Source organism: Zonotrichia leucophrys, chromosome 4A (assembly GCF_028769735.1).
Source record: "Zonotrichia leucophrys gambelii isolate GWCS_2022_RI chromosome 4A, RI_Zleu_2.0, whole genome shotgun sequence".
In the NCBI taxonomy this organism is placed as follows: Eukaryota; Metazoa; Chordata; class Aves; order Passeriformes; family Passerellidae; genus Zonotrichia; species Zonotrichia leucophrys.
In genome coordinates, this window is record NC_088174.1 from 7664242 (window position 1) to 7682871 (window position 18630).

General features: G+C 44.9%; 2 long non-coding RNA genes across 3 annotated transcripts; one reads left to right on the forward strand and one right to left on the reverse strand.

Moving 5' to 3' along the window:
• Positions 1-1638: 1638 nt before the first annotated feature.
• On the forward strand, positions 1639-18150 carry LOC135447729 (uncharacterized). Of its 2 annotated transcripts, XR_010440274.1 has the most exons (3): positions 1639-1781; positions 12110-12266; positions 17211-17625. It is a non-coding gene; the product is annotated as an uncharacterized LOC135447729 (long non-coding RNA). The 2 variants fall into 2 exon arrangements; XR_010440273.1 differs by lacking the exon at positions 1639-1781 and having other exon boundaries at positions 12001-12266; positions 17211-18150.
• On the reverse strand, positions 9371-11532 carry LOC135447630 (uncharacterized). The gene is made up of 3 exons (XR_010440224.1): positions 11414-11532; positions 10908-11001; positions 9371-9782 (listed from the first exon to the last, which is right to left on the reverse strand). It is a non-coding gene; the product is annotated as an uncharacterized LOC135447630 (long non-coding RNA).
• Positions 18151-18630: the final 480 nt, after the last annotated feature.

Genomic DNA, 18630 nt, shown 5'->3' on the forward strand with positions numbered 1-18630 from the left:
AGAAGGGCTTATGGGAGATGAACATGTAACAGGAGGTTCTGCTGAGCATGGCTGACCTGTGCAAACAGGTGGGGCTCCCATCTGGCTTTCTTTGGGCTTTATTGGTTGGGTTTTCCAGAATAATGCTTCTGAAATAGGGAGTAGACCCTGGCACACATATATGGCCACGGTTCCTTTCCAAAGGGGGTTTGGGGTGGAGGACAAGAGAGTTGTCATGGTGAGAACTGAGGTAGCAAAGCAAGGTTTATCCCATAAATTTAATTTTCTATCCCTTCTTGTGCCTACTGGAACTGTACCTGTACTGTTAAGTGGGAACACGGCAGTGCTGCCTAGGTGTGATCACATCAGTCAATCTTTTTATAGCAAACTTCCTTCAAAAGGCTTAAGTGTGATATCAAAACAATTAATCTTTAAATGTGATCTGAATGCTTGATCATGCTAAACTGGAAACTCTTGCGCAAACCTTTCCCAAACAGTCCTGTGAAAGGCAGAAATTGCCCAGCAGATTGTCCTTACCATGCCTGCCTTGGAGTGATTTGTTACAGTAAAATAAAAATGTCCAAAAGTAATAAATTAAAAAAGAAACCCTCTTCATCAGTGCAAGGAGAATGTAGTCTGTAATTTATTATGGCAGTGACAAAGAAGTCTGTTGCACAAGTCTAACTTTTGGAGCCCATAGAGATTTCCTACAGCCTCTGTTCTCCTACTTCTTGCAAGGCATTAGACTGGTACAGAGATATTGGCTGTGTGCTCCAGATCCCGATCCCACAGGGACCAACAGGAGCTGTGGTTTTGGCTCAGAGAGACAAAAAGCCAGCTTATTTTTAGCCATATGTATGGCAGCTGCCTCTGAGTGTCCATGAGTGCTCACCAGTCAGGATGAATCCCAGTTGGGGATTCAAAGCTGGCATGAGGGAGCCTTTCTGCCCCAGCACCTTGTTAAAGTGCAAATCTCTCCCAGATCATGAGAGGAACTGTGCAGTCAATGCAGCAGAGTTGGTGTCACAGTGTGCAGGAGTGTTTTCACTTGCCTGTGGGGTGAGTGTGTTGCAGCCCTGTAACTCATACAGGGTGTTCAAACCAGAGGGGGCTCCTGTGAATTCCTGCTTCTCTGCTCTCAGTGAATGACCAGTCTGACTTAATTAAACTCAGCTAAACCTAACAAGTGTTGGTCAATGATAGTTCATAAAGCTTTGTCTGGGTAAGTTTATGTATTTTGCAGTTCTAGGAATAGCTCAAATAAAAAATGGAGCTTCTTTAGCCACTATTTTTGCTTCTAAGGGTCTGAAACATATTTTTTGTCCAAAAATAGCAATGAGCTTTATGAGGGACTGCAGTACATTCAAAACAGTTTCTGGTGGCTTTTCAAATGCAATATTCCATCTTGTCTTGGGGTGACTTTATCATGCTGTATCCCTCATTGTCTGCTTTGTGCTCAGACAGAGGTCCTGAAACTTTAAGCTCAAAGAGGGGGCAGCCAGGGGAATTCCTCAGTGCCAGATTTGTGTTCAGCTCTCACAGACTCCCCTGGTTCTCTCTGAGCTGGGTTGTCTAGCACAGACAGAGGGGGTACATCTTTGCTTTTAGTTAGCTTCTTGTTCTTTAGCTGAGGCAAGAAGCTTCTTTTCCCAGGACTGTGGGTGCTTCATCTGGAACTGTTCAGCTTTGCTCTGGTGCAGAACACCAGACCATCACTGGGAGCCCCACGCTGCATCCTGCCTCTGGACCTCAGGAGAAGCCCAGCAGCACTCCAAAAGTCCACCAGTTTTCTCCACAATGAGGTTTGTTATCTAACTTTTTCTTTTCTTTTTTTTTTTTTTTTTTTTTTTTTTTTTTTGTTCCTGGGTGCACTCCGCTTGTTAAATAATCCAGCTTTTATACTTTCCTCCAAGAAATTATTTTCAAAACTGTGGGGGAGAGGCTGCTGAAACCTACCTCTCTTTAGAGGAGATACCCTTTCAGGAAGTTTCCTCCTGATTTGTCTCCAAACCGAGACACTTCTCCTCTTCACATTGCCCCAGACCTTTTGTAAGCTTGCCAGGCTTTTATCTCCCACTGCTTGGGAAAGCTGCTGTGTCTCCCTGGAAGGGGAAATGAGCTCTGTGCCCCAAACCAGCCTGCCCTGCTCTGTCCTTGCCTGGTCCTCTGTGCCCAGATCTGCCCCAAGATTCCTCTGTGCCCAGATCTGCCCCAAGACTCCTCTGTGCCCAGATCTGCCCCAAGACTCCTCTGTGCCCAGATCTGCCCCAAGACTCCTCTGTGCCCAGATCTGCCCCAAGACTCCTCTGTGCCCAGATCTGCCCCAAGACTCCTCTGTGCCCAGATCTGCCCCAAGACTCCTCTGTGCCCAGATCTGCCCCAAGATTCACCTACAGCCAGCTGGGGGCTGTGGCAGCTGCCACAGGGCCCTGGGGGAGATGCTGCCATCAGGAAAGGCACCAAGCCCCACTGTCCCCTCTCACTCCCTGCACATCACCTGCATTTTCTCTGCATCCCCTTGAGGCAAGGGGGAAAAGCCCCTGAGTGTCCAGGCTGGATGGGGCCATGCAGCCACGCAGCCATGGGTAACTCACACTCTGGAGTAGAAATAATGCCACCTCCAACCATAAACTGCCCTTGAAATTTTAATTGGGTTGTTACTGAGATGAAATGTGCTTTCTAGTTTTTAATGTGTTTATTAAGTTGGCATATATGATTTGTTATATCCTTAATTATTAATTTTCTTGCTCGTAAGTGTCTGGATTTTTGTAAATTATGAGATAGGGAAGGGTAATGCTATCACAGGGGAACCTTAAGTGAAATGAAGGGTTTGGCTTTTTAATGCAATTTATATTTATGAGAAACTAATAGAAGATAATTTTATATTATCAAAGTAATATAACTAATCCAAGATGATTTAAGGAATGATGATCAGACAGGTCTGTGAAGTGATGAGAGCAGAAACTGAACAGCTGAAGGATTTAGGTCCTCATTTTGTGAAATACTTTAAAACTCACTTTTGTTGGTAGGGAGGTTGTCCTGCATTAAGCCCTAAGCATGAAGAATGTTACTAAGCATTGCTCAAGGCTGCCCAATATTCTGTTTTCTGTGAGGTAGGGTTTGATCTAGGGCAAAATTGAATATGAGATGAATTCAAGCACAATTTTTGTTTGGATTCATTCTCATGAAGCTTCATCTGCTGAGCGTTTGCAGATTATGCCTGTCAAGAATGAGGTGAGCAAGGCTGGGTTAAATTGGTTTAATTCAAGTTCATAATTTCTGGTGGATTTTTATTGCACGGTGGGTGAAAGGAGAGCTCAATTTGTGGATCAAGTTGTAACAGCAGCAAGTGTCATTCAGCCAAGGAATGAGTATTATACCACTTCAGTAAGTCACAAGCACAGGGTACAATCAACATTCCTATTAATTCAGGTGAGAAGTTCTGAGCCTGCTTGTAAGTGAGCAGTAGTTACTCATGCACTTCAGAGTTCCTTAGTCAGTGCTGTGTCTGCCTGTGAAGTTTCATATTGAAGTAATTCTGAATCAACAAGTCATTGCAAGTAAATAAAATTAATCCATCTGAATCCCTTGCATTAAATGTTCTTTTAATTCACAGCAATTTAATTGTTTTTTTAGGTACAGCATGTGCTGTAAGAGGACAGTAATGCTTTTATTCTGTAATCCTCGTTCAAGATGGGGAAAAGCAACAGTATTTGAATCCCTGTTTCAAACTGCTTCCTGACAAATAAGCTTTTCCTGATATAAATGAAGGAATTGTCAGAATCCACTTTTCTCAAATGTCAAGGTCATCTAGATGTTTTTAAATTAGTTCATGCCAAGAGAAATTAATGAACCAGCAAAAAAGACAGATACAGAGGTTTGGCTCTGTGAACATGTTGGTTAAATCATCTGAGAGCCCACTAAATATGCTTCTGATTACTTTCTTGACTTTATTTCTTCATACAATTTGAATAAATCTTAGTCACACCTCAGTTTGCTAGGAGATATATCTCCACTTAGCTCTTCTTGGAACCTTTTTTAGTTTTATATTAAGCAAATATAAAGTTCTATAACCAGTATGTGGAATAATGATAGCAGTTATTCTGCAGACACTTTAGCTACATCAATAGAGGTATGACATAAACCAGGAATACAGGTTAAAGGGGTTTTTTAAGGAGTAATTATTGAAGTGAATGGGTAGCTCTGGTGGACTTTGCAAGTGCTACAGGGTGATAATTCCCCAAAGATTAATTCCCCAGATGCTGCCACAACTACTAAAACTTCCCACCCACATTCTGGAGAAAAGAGGAATAAGGATTCAGTTCCTGGCATCCATGGAAACTCCATCATCTCAGAGCTCTGAGGATCCCAGCAGGGCCAGGCCAGGCCCAGAGCAGGCAGAGTCCCTGCCAGGAGCAGGGTGCTGGGCACAAACCAGCAGCAGGAACAATGAGGTCTCTTTCCTCAGCTAGCTCAGTTTTCTGACTTATTTTTAATTCTGTGTCATCACATTGATGTCTTTTCATGGGTTGTTTTGCATTGCCTCTCACTGGAGAGATAACAGCAGATTTGCAGAGGCTACACAACTTGTGCCTAAGATTTTCCTGGTGACAACTTCAGGACTGGGCTCTTTCCTCTCCTGGTTTATTGCACTGCATTCATCTGCACACCGAAAAATCAAAGGCACTGACTCATGAAAATGCAAATTTCTTTTCCTCTTCCAATTCCAGGCTTCATTCTTTCATAAGAGGGGAACTGAGGTTTTAAGTCAATAGCTTGACTACATCTAATGTGAATTGATGGTAGGTGCAAGAAGCTTAATACAGCATTGCAGCTCCTTCACTTCTGCTGTGAACTCAAGAATATTCCTCAAAAGGACTGTCCCCCAGGCATGCTCTGCTGACACCCCAGGAGATGAGCTGCTGCCTTTGGCTGTGAATCACAGCAGCCCCAGAGGTGCCAGGAGGGGAAGAGTCTGGCTGAGGATCAGGAGGTGTGAGAATGGGTAAGTGCAGACCATGAGAACCCTCTTCCACACCCTCAGCAAGGGACACGGCCAGCACCCTCAGGAAGGGACATGGCCAGCACCCTCAGCAAGGGGACACGGCCAGCACTGGCCTGAGGGAGGCTGCCCTGCACAGCTCTCAGAAAGGGCAGCCCAGGGAGGCAAAGACAGGAGGAATTTGTCCCTTTCCCCATCCTTGTGGATGTGGCACCGGGGCTGGACCTGGCAGACCTGGCCAGGACTCCCCAGGAGAGGATTCCCAGTCCCTCCAGGAGGTTGGTGGCCACAGAGGGACACCCCCTCCCAGGGACCCCTGTTCCAGCTCCCTCCCTTTCTCAGATCAAAATTCCCACTAACCTCAGACTGCCGGCCCATTCAAAGACTTGCAGAAGGAATGAGTTAAATACACACAAGATCTGACCTCCCAGAGGAGGGCAGATAATTGAGCACTAATTGGAGCAACATTTGAAAAGCCATTATGGATTTTATTTGCAGTTCAGTAACTGCTTAAATGCCTGGCTCTAGGGCAAGGGGGTGATGCTCTTCCTTCCTGGGCTGGTAAGGAGCTCTCTGTGGGCAGTGGTGTTTGGCACTTTCTGGTTGTGTTTCTGAGAGCTGAAGGAGATGCTGGTTCAGTGATAGCCTGGTTTTGCAACACAGGCTTTTTAAAATCAGGGCTAAATTGCTGACAGCTTATTTGAACATGATGATCACATATTTGTTTCACTCATCACCAACACAACTGGTAAAACCAAAGCAGATAACTAGAGCCCAAAATAAAACAAAGGCATGTACAGCAGGTACTGCTAGAGGAGCAAGTGGATCTCATTCCTAATCACAGAATCATTAAAGTTGGAAAAGATCTTTAAATTCATCAAGTCCAACCATCAGCCTAGCACTAGCACCATGTTCACCACTAAACCATGTCCTAAAGTACCAAATCCAAATGGTTTTTGAACACTTCCAGGGGTAAGTGACATTAAGGTCCCTCAACCCCACGTGACACTGGAGATGTGGTCTCTCCAGTGTCCTTATCTCTTAGATAAGGATGGTGGGCAAATCCCAGAAAAAAAAAAATCCCAAATCTACACCCTGTTGCATTCATCTGATCTTGTCCTCTCTTGGTGCTCCCCAGAGGGCATTCCTGCATTGCCTCACAGTTCAAAGACAGCCAATTATTTAACAGACAAGCAAAAACATTTCCCTTGTTCAAGTAATTCAATTTTGAAGCAACTGAAAGAAAGCAGAAAGTTTCACTGTACAGCATCAAAAAAAATTTCAGCTAAGAGATGGCAAAAAAACCCAAAGAAAAATAATGCCAGGTACAGTTTTATTTATCTGTCTAAGGGCAGCAGGGAAATACTGATGTCAGTGATGTTCTGATTACAAAACACGGTGCAGTCTATGAAGGGTCAGTGAGCTGCTGGCCCCCAGTGCCCCTCTGCCCCATGGCCTGCCCTGCCAGCACAGCTCACCAGAGGGACAGACTCACCTTCTGCCCTCTTCTGCTCCACAACCTAGGAGCAGATACTTCTTTTGGAATATAAAGCTTACAGGGCTTCAGATGTTTTCAGAGCCCAGACAAATGTTGTGCCCATTAGTCAGAGAAATATTTCTTCCTTCTCTGAAATCCTGAATTGGCTTTTGGTCTCAGATCTTATGCCAGAGATTGCCACTGGTTAATTGTGTTGGTTTTCAGTAGTTCTCCCTCTAGCTGCATGTCCAACAGTGAATTGCCGAGTTTATCTCTGCAGTAACCCACATTCCAACTCTGCTATGTTACATTAAACCATAAAAAAGAGCACAGGAATGACAGCAAAAACAACAAAAATGTGGCTGCATCCTCAGGAGCTCTGAGACCCGTTAACTGAGGTGTGATTAACCACCTGATTTGTGCAGTACTCAGCAAGAGCACTCAGGGAAGAATTAGCATCCTGAGGAGAGCACAATAACATCTTAAATCTTGGCCCTGGCTGAGTAGCAACTTACATTAATATTATAGTAGTGGAAGTTAAACCTAGGAACATAAATAGGAAGGACTACATCACATTGGTTTCCACATGGATCCAGAAAAAATTAAATACATTTTTGGATTTGGAAAACAACTTAATTAAGATCAACTTTGCCTTGAAAGGCATATCATACCTGCTCATATTAATAACTATTGGCTTTTACATGTAATAAAACATATTTGGATTATTTTTTAGTTATTCTGTAATTGTAGTAGAAAAAAAATGAAGAGAACTATATATCTATGCTAAAAGTGTACCATGACACTGAACATCTGTGAACTCCTGGTCAGGCAACATGAGCAGGTGACAGACTAGAAGTGCATTTTTGGGGCTGATAGCTGTTCCATGGGAGAGTCATCACCTGGAATTTCAGCACTTTTCAGTGGGGCAGCAGGTGAGATGCATGGCAGTGCAGGAAGCAGGGAGGTGGGAATCTGGGCATGGTTTTGGGCATGCTGAGCTGGACCCATGGCTGGCAGGGACCTGCACTTGCCCTGTGGCAGAGTGTGTGCAGGCTGGGCTCCACACGTGACTCCACATGTGACAGTGCAAGGGCAAATTTCTCACTGATAAAAGGATGATTGGATAAACAGTTCTCAGTGAAAACCCACTGTGGAAACCACTCTGAAGAGGCTCTACTCGACAGAAAGACACTGAAGGATCAAGTAAGTGTTGCCAGAGGCATGGTAAGAGCTCTGCTGTGTTCTTATAGGAAGGGCTGGGTTCTCTGGGCAGCCCAAATCCTTGTGGGAAAGCCAGAACTGGCGAGACACACAGATTTTCAAGCAAATGCTCAATTACATCAGCATTAGCCTCTGATAGGTGCCCAAATGACTCCAACTGGCCAGCTCTTCCTCACTGCCTCCCTGACTCACACCACTGCCCCAATTAGCCTAACTGGGACCCAGCCAATTCCCCACTGCCCCTAGTTAAATCAGCTCCCCTCCACAGATGGAGATGGCCTTAGCAGGGGGTTGCCTTTTGGCTTTGCTCTCCCTGCTCTGTCACAGGGCTGATTTTGGTGGGTGGGCTCTGCAGAGCTGGGGGAGGCTGAATCTGCTCCAAGGCCCCTGCAGGCTCTGGGGGCTTCCACACCCGCCCTCCTGTGAGAATGGGGCACTTCCTGCTCCTGTCTCTCTGCAGGGAGAGGCAGAGGCACAAGGCCTGTAAAGCCTTTCTTATAATCTTCCTTTCTGGTTTGTGTTCATCTGGAGTGAATTCAGCTGCAAAGAGAGAGATGGAGCATGGAGCTCTTGTAGTTTAATTTGAGATTGTCACCCAGAGGTATTGGGGTAATTATCTTCCTAAATCTGTGTGTTTTGACAATGTAGAAAACAATTTGGAGTCAAACAGGGGTCATTGACTTGTTTTGTTCTTGTTCAAGAATGACAGATTATTACACCAACAGTGTGCCAAGGTTGATGGTAAGCACAGAAATGTGTCATTTCTCTGTCCTGCCTGGAATGAAGATTTCACCCTTGTGTGCTCTGGGTTCAGTTTATTGAAATACAGCAAGCAGCATGGAAAACCAAATAGGAGCTATGCACTAGTTGTGCACTGGTTTTGCAAAAAGACACAGGTGGAAACCAAACTGCAGGTGAGAGAAGAGCTGAACTGGCTCAGCATGCAGAGGGGCTCCTGGCTCTGCTGCAGGGTGTAGGTGACAGAGAAGGTGAGAGAACAAGGGTGCCTGAGCAGAGCTAGGGATTGATTTGTGTAGAAAGTGTGTTTGCAAAGGCTAATCTCTGAGAGTAATTGGCATGATGAAATCTAGCTCTCAATTCATGTACAGTCAGGCTACTGCCTGGTATATCCTGCCCATCTCACTTAACACCCAGGAGCTAGCAGCAGTTTGTGCCAGGAATATGGGATGACTCATTTGAGCTGTTTTGTTTGAAGAAATCAGGTCCCTGATTGCTCTGGTTATTCTGAAGCCTTTCTCACTGAGAGGAACAAAGTATGCCCAGAAGATGTGGAAGGTTTCTTTTTTAGTATGCAAATGATGTCCTTCACTAAGTTTATTCTTTGTCTTATTCTTTGAGGTGAGGGGTGCCCTCCATGCCCTGACAAAAGGTGGTACAGCACACACACAGCAGGCTGTTCTTAGGCTGGCTGTTCTTGTCTAATTGATCATCAGGGGACAGCAGGGGTAGCAGGCACCTCTGGAGATCACAGAGTCCAGCCCTGCTGGCAGCAGAACCAGCCAGAACAGGCTGTCCAGGGCTAGCCCTGCTTGTGCTTTGACTATCTGCAAGAACAGAGAGTCCACAACTTCTCTGGGCAACCTCATTCTTGTGTTTGACTACCCTCACAGTAAAAAAAGTAAACAAAAAGCTTTTACTTTTTGCCAGTATTTCAATATTTCCCTGTCACTGTGCTCAGAAGAGTCCATGATGGAGAGTTTTTTGCTGTCATTCCATCAGGTATAAGATCCCCAGAGAGACATTTTAAGCCTGGATGTATTCTTATCTTTTCCAAAGTATGTGGTTCAGCTGCCAAACTTGTGAAAACACAGACTGTTATATCCATCTTTTTCTGTCTCATCCCCCAACACCACATTTTTATTGGTCTGTTCTTGCCAGCTGTTGCTCTGTTTGCCATCATCCTCTTCTGGAGAGCTGGATGTTTTCCCTGGATGCCAGTCAGCCTCTTTTGCCCTTCTCATTGTCCTCTGTCCCATGGCATGCTGGCTCCCAGGATGAAGGGTGGTGGTCGTTGGTGGCCTGCATCAAGTTGGTACCCACAAGGTGGCCAGCCTTTGGGCCTAGAATCCAGGGAGATTTTTTCTGAGGAGAAAAAAAGGAGATAAACTTGATTTTCCCTAGTACATATGTTCAGTAAGGCAGCAGCTGTAGAGCTGCCAAGAGGAACTCAGGAGAAAAGTGAAATATATGGGTTTGGGGGTTGGTTTTTTCTGTTTTCTAATACAAGAAGGCATTATTCATCCAGCACAGTAAATTGCTAAGCTTCTAGTTCATAAACAAAATAAATAGTTTAAATAATGAAATGATCCTTTTAGGGCAGGCCCAGAGCTGGCACTGCAGCCCTGCCTCTGAGATCTCAGTGAGCGCCCTGGAGCCAGCACTCCCTGAGCTCCATTGCTCCAACAAACACCCAGAGCAGGAATTGGCCCCTGGAAAGAGTGGTGGGAATCAGGGCTGGAGCTGGCAGGCTCAGCCAAGCAGGATGGCCTCCTTCCAGGCTGAATCCTGTGGTAGATGGGGCAGGTGGGTTGGGAACAAGCTGGACATATCCAATTTCCAAGTGTGCTCCTCCTCAGCTCTCAAATGAGCAAACTGTTCACAGCTCCATGACCTCCACAGCTCCTTCTACCCCAGGGTCAGAGAGAAAAAGCAGAGGTTCAGGATTCACAATCATATTCCTTTAGAGCTGCAGAATTTCTATTCAGACAAGGAACGTAGAAGTAAAACCTAAAAATATACAGGTTTTATCCTTTCATATCTAAATATTGTCCTTTCTCTCACAAACAAACAGTCTCTTTTACATGTAAACACCAATATTTTCTTCAATAAACTTCCAGCAGAGGTCTGAAATAGCCATGTCTCTCCAGAAAGTCACATTATTTGAATAATTCCTGCTTCAGATAGGCATTTAGGAAACAGAACTGTCTGTGAGTAAAGCACCCCTTCTTCTCACAGTGAAAGAAACAGTACTTCAAAGATTAAGACTCTCAAAGATTCATGTGTTTTTACTGCTGAACTTATGCTGCATTCATATTTCTACTGGAAATGACAATTCTGTGTTTAAAGGGTTGGCAGACTGTTTACAGCAAGACAAATTTTGATGTTGCAAGTTGCATAGGAAAAGTAGGAAATGAAGCTCTAAACCACAGGATAATTGGCAGAGTTTTGATATGTCTTGTGGGGTGGGAAAAGTGTAAAAGTTCTTACCTGTTGTGGGAAGCAAAATATCCAGAAAGGTTCTATTTCAAGGGAATCCACTTTCTGATTGGCACATCCCTCAGAATCACCCACTTTTATCTGACTGAAGCCACATGCTCAGAATCATAGAATCATTTAGGTCAAAAAAGACTTTTAAAATTGTTGAGCCCAGCCACTCATCCAGCACTGCCAAACCCACCACTAACTCATCCCCAAGTGCCACATCTACACATCTTTTAAATCCCTCCAGGGATGGTGACTCCACCACTGCCCTGGGCAGCCTCTTCCAATGTTCTACAATGCTTTTGGTGAAGAAATTTTTCCTGATATCCAATCTAAACTTCCAATGGCACAACCAGAGGCCATTTCCTCCTGTCCTATTGCTTGTCACTTGGGAGAAGAGGCCAACCATCACCTGGCTACAAGCTCCTTTGAAATAAGGTTCCTGTGAGCCCCCCATCTCCCTTAGCTGCCCCTCCTCAGACCCTTCTGGAACTGCAGCTTCCTGCACTCACCACAGGGTTTTGTTGAGGTAAGGAGGAACCTTCCTGATAGAGGCTTTTGGCTGTAAGGCCCTCCATCCTCTCTGATACATGGGATCTGCGCACCACTTAGGTTATGCTGAATGCAGCCCTTCCCTATCCCAGCAGCTGCTCTGAATTTCTGTGTTTTGGGGATTTTGTAACTATTTGAAGAATCTCTCTGTAATCCTATATCATCAAGCACACTGATCTGGTTTTCTGCTTATTTGCTTAATATATCCTGCAGGTGGGTGTTTTTATTTCATTGCAAGTCAGGCTGGAACTGCCAAGCTTCTCCTTCCCTGTTTGTGGCTGTTCTAACCACGAAGAAATAAATTTTGCTCACTCTAACAGCCATGACCTTTTCAATCTCAAGTGCTTGCACTGAATTCCATTTGAGTTAGCAATTTTTCCTCCAGCACCCAGAAAAAAAAACTCTTCACCCTACAAATAACTTTCACAAATGCAAAAACTCACTGCTAATCAGTCAGGAGAAACGTCTGGCATTTGGTGAGACTCGTTAAGCTGGTGGCTCCCAACATGTGCACTGCTGTTAAAGGGCAGCAGGAAGGAGGGGAGATGGTGTTTGCAGCCAGCCTCTGCTGCTGCTGGGGCATCTGGGGCAGGGAGGTGATTGATCAGTCGAGCTTAAGCAGCACTTAATTTGCTGTTATTGATCTTCCACCACAGGCAACAGATACCATGATCCAAACCAGGCTGTTGGGCCAAGATAAAAGGTACCTGCTTCTAATTCCTTTGCTGACAACATGGCTGGGCTCATTGTGGTGGAGAAACCAACCCTACACGACGTGGGAAGAAGGCAAAGGAGAATCCCTTGGTTTTCAGGGTGAGTGGACAGTGAGGTGGAATGAGAGCAGGATGAATGTCAGATCCAGGAGGGGCAGTGGCACAGGATCTGGCTGGGGGCCTGTCACTGCTGGTGTCCCCAAGGTTCAATACTGTGCCTGGTGTTGTTTAACTGGTTGGACAAACATTGGATGAAGGGTAGATGCCTCCTCAGCAGCTCTGCTGACAACACAAAGCTGGGAGGAGAGGCCAATAGCCCAGAGGGCTGGGCAGCCCTTCAGAGGGACCCGAACAGGCTGGAGAGGTGGCAGAGAGCTGTCCCAAGTTCAGCAAAGGGAAATGCAGGTCCTGCACCGGGGGAGGAATAACCCCAGCCACCAGTACAGGTTGGGGGTGACTGCTGAGCTTGACTTGTACCAGGATAACTGGAAACTGGACTGGAGAGCAAGAGGAAGTTGAACCAGCGTTTGGCTGGAGGGAAATTGGTCTGACAGGGGGAGATGAAGCCATCAGAGGCACCCCCTCTGTCCTAAGCTGGCTGAGACACTGCATGTTTGTTTTCATAGCCTTACACAGGAAAAAAAGACTAGTTATTGAGAGAAACGTGCCATATGCTGCTGCATATGGCTGAAACATCTGCATATGTACCCAGGGATCTGATATATGTGATGAGCTTCTGTTACAAATCCAACAGTGAAGAAATTATCTTTTGGAATTTTTTAAAATTCATTTTTTAAAACTATCTCTAAGGCTCTTGGAAGGAAGTCAGCCTCCTGGCTTTGTCTTGGTGGGATTTCATGGAACCTGCAGGGTGCAGTGAAGATAGACAGTGCTTACAGTTGTTTGTTGAAGAGTTACCAACACTCCTTCCATCCCCAGGGATGTCTGAAGGCTGAGTGAGTTGTCCCAAACTTTTCCATTGGCCACTGCTCCCAAACAAGCAGCAGAAGAGTGAAGTAGATGAAGGAATCTCCCATCCTGGAAAAAGTTGTTAGACAAGAAGGATTATGGAAAATACCATATATGGGGTAACAAAGTGGTATTTGTCTAGTTCCCCACTGAGCTAGAAGGATGCCATAGAGGTCTGAGACACAAAGTGCTTCTGGACATAGCTCTTCATGAGAAAGCAAAACATTCCAGCTCATTCAGTTGAAGTTGTGGTGCAAAATTCTCAATCACATGTAAATTCCCAGAACTTTTAAGGCAGAAGTCACAGAACCACAGAATCATTTAGGCTGGAAAAGAGCTCTAAGATGATCAAGTTCAGCTGATAACCCTGCACTGCCTTGCTCACCAACACACCCTGTCCCTCAGTTTCCCATGCAAAGTCTGTGGATCTTTGTTTTTTCCATTCTCAGCTGGAGCCACTGAGTGCCTTTGTGTCTTTGAGCCCCTTAAACTTTCAGGTTTTGCATTTGCTGCAGGGAAACTGCCTGTGGGCTCAGATGGGGTGAGGGGGTGACAGGGAGATTGGAGGCATTTCCAGGCTCCTGAAATGCTCCACTTGTAGCAGTGCCCAGAGGGAAGCAATGAATGAAATTTCTTCATAATGAGGTTAGTCACTTCTTAATTCAGTATTAAAACGATCTGTTTCAATATTGAATCAACATTTAAGAAAAATCAATGAAAAATAGATTGTAAAACCATCTGATTTGTGGATGGTCTTAGGTGACAACTACTGAAAAATGAAAGAGCCCAGACTGAAGCCCTGTGCTTCAATATAACACAAAGTAAGAAATAATATATCAGTATTGCCTGCAACCTGCTCTTTTGTACCAGAGATATACGAACATAAGATTCCTACAGAAGGTTTCTTGGATGGCAAAAATTCCTAGATACTGCTTGAATTATGTGCCAATAGCTCAGCATTTGTGGAAGGTGTCATCTAATTAAACCAGAATTTTTAAGTACCAGACAGCATGAAGACCAGTAATAAGAGAGCAAAATCCATCTGTATTACAGATGGGATATGCAACTCTAATAGTATGGCTTTAGGCAATGTTTAATTGAGTAGTTAAATTATCTTTTCCAGACGGGAAAATAAATTACTGCTCATCTCTCCAATTTATTTTAGCTTCTCCACATTCTGTTTCCTGAGGGAGTGGTGAGAGAGTGTGGGACATCCCCAGATATGCCTGGGATGATTTATTCACCCCATGTACCATAATTTCCCCTTCAAGGAGAATGTCTTATATGCATGTGGAAGTTGGTGTGTATGTAACTGGCTGTATTCTGCTCTTTTCTTGCAAAGAATCTCTGCTAATCACTGTGGTGCTAATCACAGCTGTATGTCACATGCATGTGTTTGTGTGGTTTTAAGTATATTCTTTCTAAAAAGGCAAGAGAGAGGATTGCTGGTTCACCATCCTTCAGTCAAATCAGGAGTGTGTATCTCAGCAGAGCCATGCAATTTGCCTTTGAAGTTTTCTCAAGCTTTGGGATAGCCTGAAAATCTTCACATTGTCTCACAGCATTTTGTAGAATGGGATCATTTGTGTCAAATATCCTGAGGACTGTTACTCCTCAGGTTGCCTAAATTCAACCAGATGAGCAGACAGCAATGCATGATACCCTCTGTGGCACATAGGAGCAGAACTGAGAATGTTGGACTATTTCAGTTAATTAAGCATTGGATCCATGTGATTCCATCTGCCTGAATGGGTCAAATGTCTGCACACAGGCACAGCCATGCTAGAGTATGCTAGCTTGTGTGCTTTATGCTGGCTACAGGAGCACATCAGGTGTTCCATCTGGGGTGGAAGTTTCTGCCCCAAAGTCACTCCTTGTGAAGCCTGGAGCAGATCTGAGTTGGTTGCTTGGGTTGGTACCTGACTCTGGGCTGGGTTGTGTGACTGTGATGTTTTTGGTTGAGTGCTCTGAGCCTAAAAACAAATTTCTCACATCTTGCAGAACTACAACCCAAATCCCTCATGATGTCTGAATATTTGTGAATGTAGTAACAGGCCTCTGTGCAGGGCAGACAGCTGGGCTCAGTCTGCCCCTTTCCAAATAAAATCATGACTTGCTTTTCATTTGGTCACATCCTAGCCATGGTCTTGGCTGTGAGCTGGATGAGATAACCGTATTCCCCTTGTGTGGCCCAAAACTGCTGAAATTCTGGGAGACAGAGAAGGGTGAAACAGGTTTAAAAGCACTTGGGGAGGAAAGGCTCTGTAGTAGCGCAGGAGAATCTTGTTGCTATTGGAGTATTCATACCTCTGAGAATAACTGATGGGACTAGAGAAAATTACTTTTAAAATTACAGGTGGTCTATTTTTCCCCTTGGTAAAAGTTTTTTTCTAGCAAAGTTAATAAAAGATTGTTTTAATGAATATGGATGCTTATTGCCCAGAAGCTCCATAGGTTTTAGAAGAAGCCCTCAGGGGAAAATGCTGACTGGAAGAGCTGAGGGTGCAAAGTTGATACCTCAAATGTTTCTCTGCAGACATGTTGAGTTCAGAGTGCTTCCAGGCTGTAGAGGTGCAGCATGGTCAGTGTGAGCCCTGAGAAACTCCTTTGCTTGCTGTGAGCTGTCACAATTTAATTTTAAAAATGAAGGTGCACAGATGCTTTTTAGGCTGCCTGGAACACAAATCTAACACACACAGCTGTGAAAGGACTTTACTAGCCACTGCTTTTCAATAAGCCTGTCTCTCTTAGACCAGTCCAAGTTTAGGGCTTTCAAGCGAACAGCCCTGAGGCACTGCTCTGTGAGGATGAAAGGCTTGTTCTCCACTCGGGACTGTGTGGAGCAGTAAATTCATGTTTTACTGCATGTCTCTGCACATCCTTAAATGATTCCACATTGCAGTGCTTGGAGGGATCAGAGCATTGTGTACCAACTCAGACAGGCACTGATCCAGGCATGGGGCACGTGCAGCTCTCCCAGGGGACAAAGTCAGTCAGGAAAATGCATGGAGCAAGTGGCTGAGGCTCCTGCAACCCCACCTCCATCTCCCCACAGTCAGGTGCTCACAGCTGCACCTTCCCCACTGCTGCAGTAATTTTTTCCACATGGAGCATCACCAGTTGTCTCTGAGAACCTGAATCTGCCTTCTGCAAGTTGTGCCTGGTACCAAAACAAACTGCACAGTGCTGGCTTGCTGTTTGCTGCCCAGTGCATCCACCTGCCATTGCCTGGGGGTTTGACCCACCTCTGAGCCAATTGTTACCTCCTCATTTGGGGTGATGAGTTTCTCAGGGCCAAAACATCACCTGAACAGAAAAGACAGTGTGATTTTAGAGTAGATGCACACCCAGGGCCTTGCTTCTCTATGCTTACTCCTCAGTGTCCCCAGTTTAGCTCTTGCACCCTAATCTGAGTTCTCCTTTTCATTGTGCTGTCACATCCCAGGTGAGAAGAAGAATGATGCTTCAGTTCATAACCCTGCCCTTCTTAGTGACACTTCAAAGAAATCAGTGTAGTGATACAAGTGATTTTATTGAGTTGTAGGACTGTATTTTATGCTCTGAAGGAACACTTACTTCACATAAAGGCTTTGACATTTTTATAGAAATGGCTATAACTGTGTTATTCTATACGAGGAAGAATTTATTAAGCCTCGATCTGGATCTCCTTTTATGTTATGCAAATGACTAATAACAACCCTTCTTCATTACCAGCTCAGTGCCCAGGCCAGGGTTATTAAATCCCCCCTTCCCTTCCCTTCCCTTCCTTCAGCCTGCATCTATCAGGCTGCCACATTAGGCTGCAACACATCAGAATTCATAAAACCAGCCCAGACTTGTACAGGGACATGAGGCTGCAAAATTAAAGCCCAAGTTGCAGAGCACTGTGGGTTTTTGCCTGCTGTGAGAGGAGCAATCCAAGGGATTTTGGGACATGGCATGTGGAGTGAGGCACAACACCACCTTGTTTACTTGTGACTGTGAAAAATTTCACATCCACCATATAGTGGGGGGGGAAAGTAAGGGTTCATTTCCCTCACTAGCAGATAACACATCCTGCTTTTTGAATTTTCAGGAGTGGTTTCCACTGTGTTCCATCCAGACGTGCAACCATCCCCTACTACTCCCTGCTCTGATCTCATCCTGGAGCCGGCTACAGGGGGCTGCCTGTGACACCAAGCAGGGCTGAGAAGGTGTTTCTGCATTCTGGGTGATGTTTAGACATTCACACTTGTAAGAATAATATTATTTCTCCAAAAAATCTTTGAGTGTGTTGGAGATTAGTTTGGGTTTTGTGATATGCTGAAAGTTGGAAAGCAATAAAGACTTTTCATTGTGTAAAGTCAACAGACTAAGAAAGTAGCCATCCCAGACTCATTTGATGCTAGATAGTTGGGGGCAGTCCCCTGGGAGGCAGACATGAATTAAATTTTAAAGGTGCATCCCAGAAGTACACCCCGTTTCTCAGTCTGAGATGACCACACAACCACTGAAACTGGGTAAATGGGCTGAGGACAGTAGTTGCTTCTCTGGCTCTGCATGCTCTGTAAATATCAGCTGAATCAAGTGCTGTAGGTGAGAAAAGTGAAGGAAAACCTTGTTTTGTGGATATGGATGGGATTTTGTGTGGGCTAAACACCAACTGTTCAGCATCTTTTGTGGATGGATCTAGCCCAACTGATCAGAAGTGGCATGTGCTGAGTGAAAAAATACATGTCTGAGGGAGTTCCTGGCCATCATTTTATGGATGAAAGGGAGAAGAAAAAGACATTCCTGTGAGATTCATTTTCTTAGCAGGAAAAAGTTACCAGTGTTCTTCCCAGAGCCGTTTCAGGAGCCGTAATTATGCTTTTGTGTATCAAAGGAGAAGAATGTTTACACCTGACCAAGCCTCTGGGTAGATGAGATGTTCTGTCTTGGGAAATTGTCACCTTCAGGGTGGCTGCTCTCACACAGCTAATGCAGAGCACAATTTTTCCCTGCAGTGTAGTTGTAGCAACCTGCCAGTGTTCACCCAAGGCTACAGCAGTTTTCTCTGCTTCCATAGCCTGTAGGTCAGACTCTGGCCTGACAAAAAGTGCTAATGTGGATTCTCCAGAGCTCAGTCTGTGATTTCTGCTATATACCATTGACTTCTTAAAGAAAGAAAAGTATTTGTATCCCAGCAAAACACATAATAAAAGTTATAATTTAGATAGAATTTTAGGGTAATTACCTATAGTGAGGGTTGGATTGGTGTGAGCATCACCAGCTCCTGCTCTTTCTGAACTCATGTGCAGCCTTTTCTTGCACCCCTGGACCTGCAGAAAGGGCTGTGATGTGCACCAGAGGTCCCAGTGCAAGGACAGCCATGTGCTGGGGGCTCTGCTGCTGCTGGGTCCCCACAGGTGCTGCTGTGGTTTGAGCCTCTGTTCAGGTATCTCACAGCTCACTGAGGAGCAGAGCAAGTAAAGACTACAAAGCTGCAGTCTGGAAATGAGAAATAGATGTTGAGT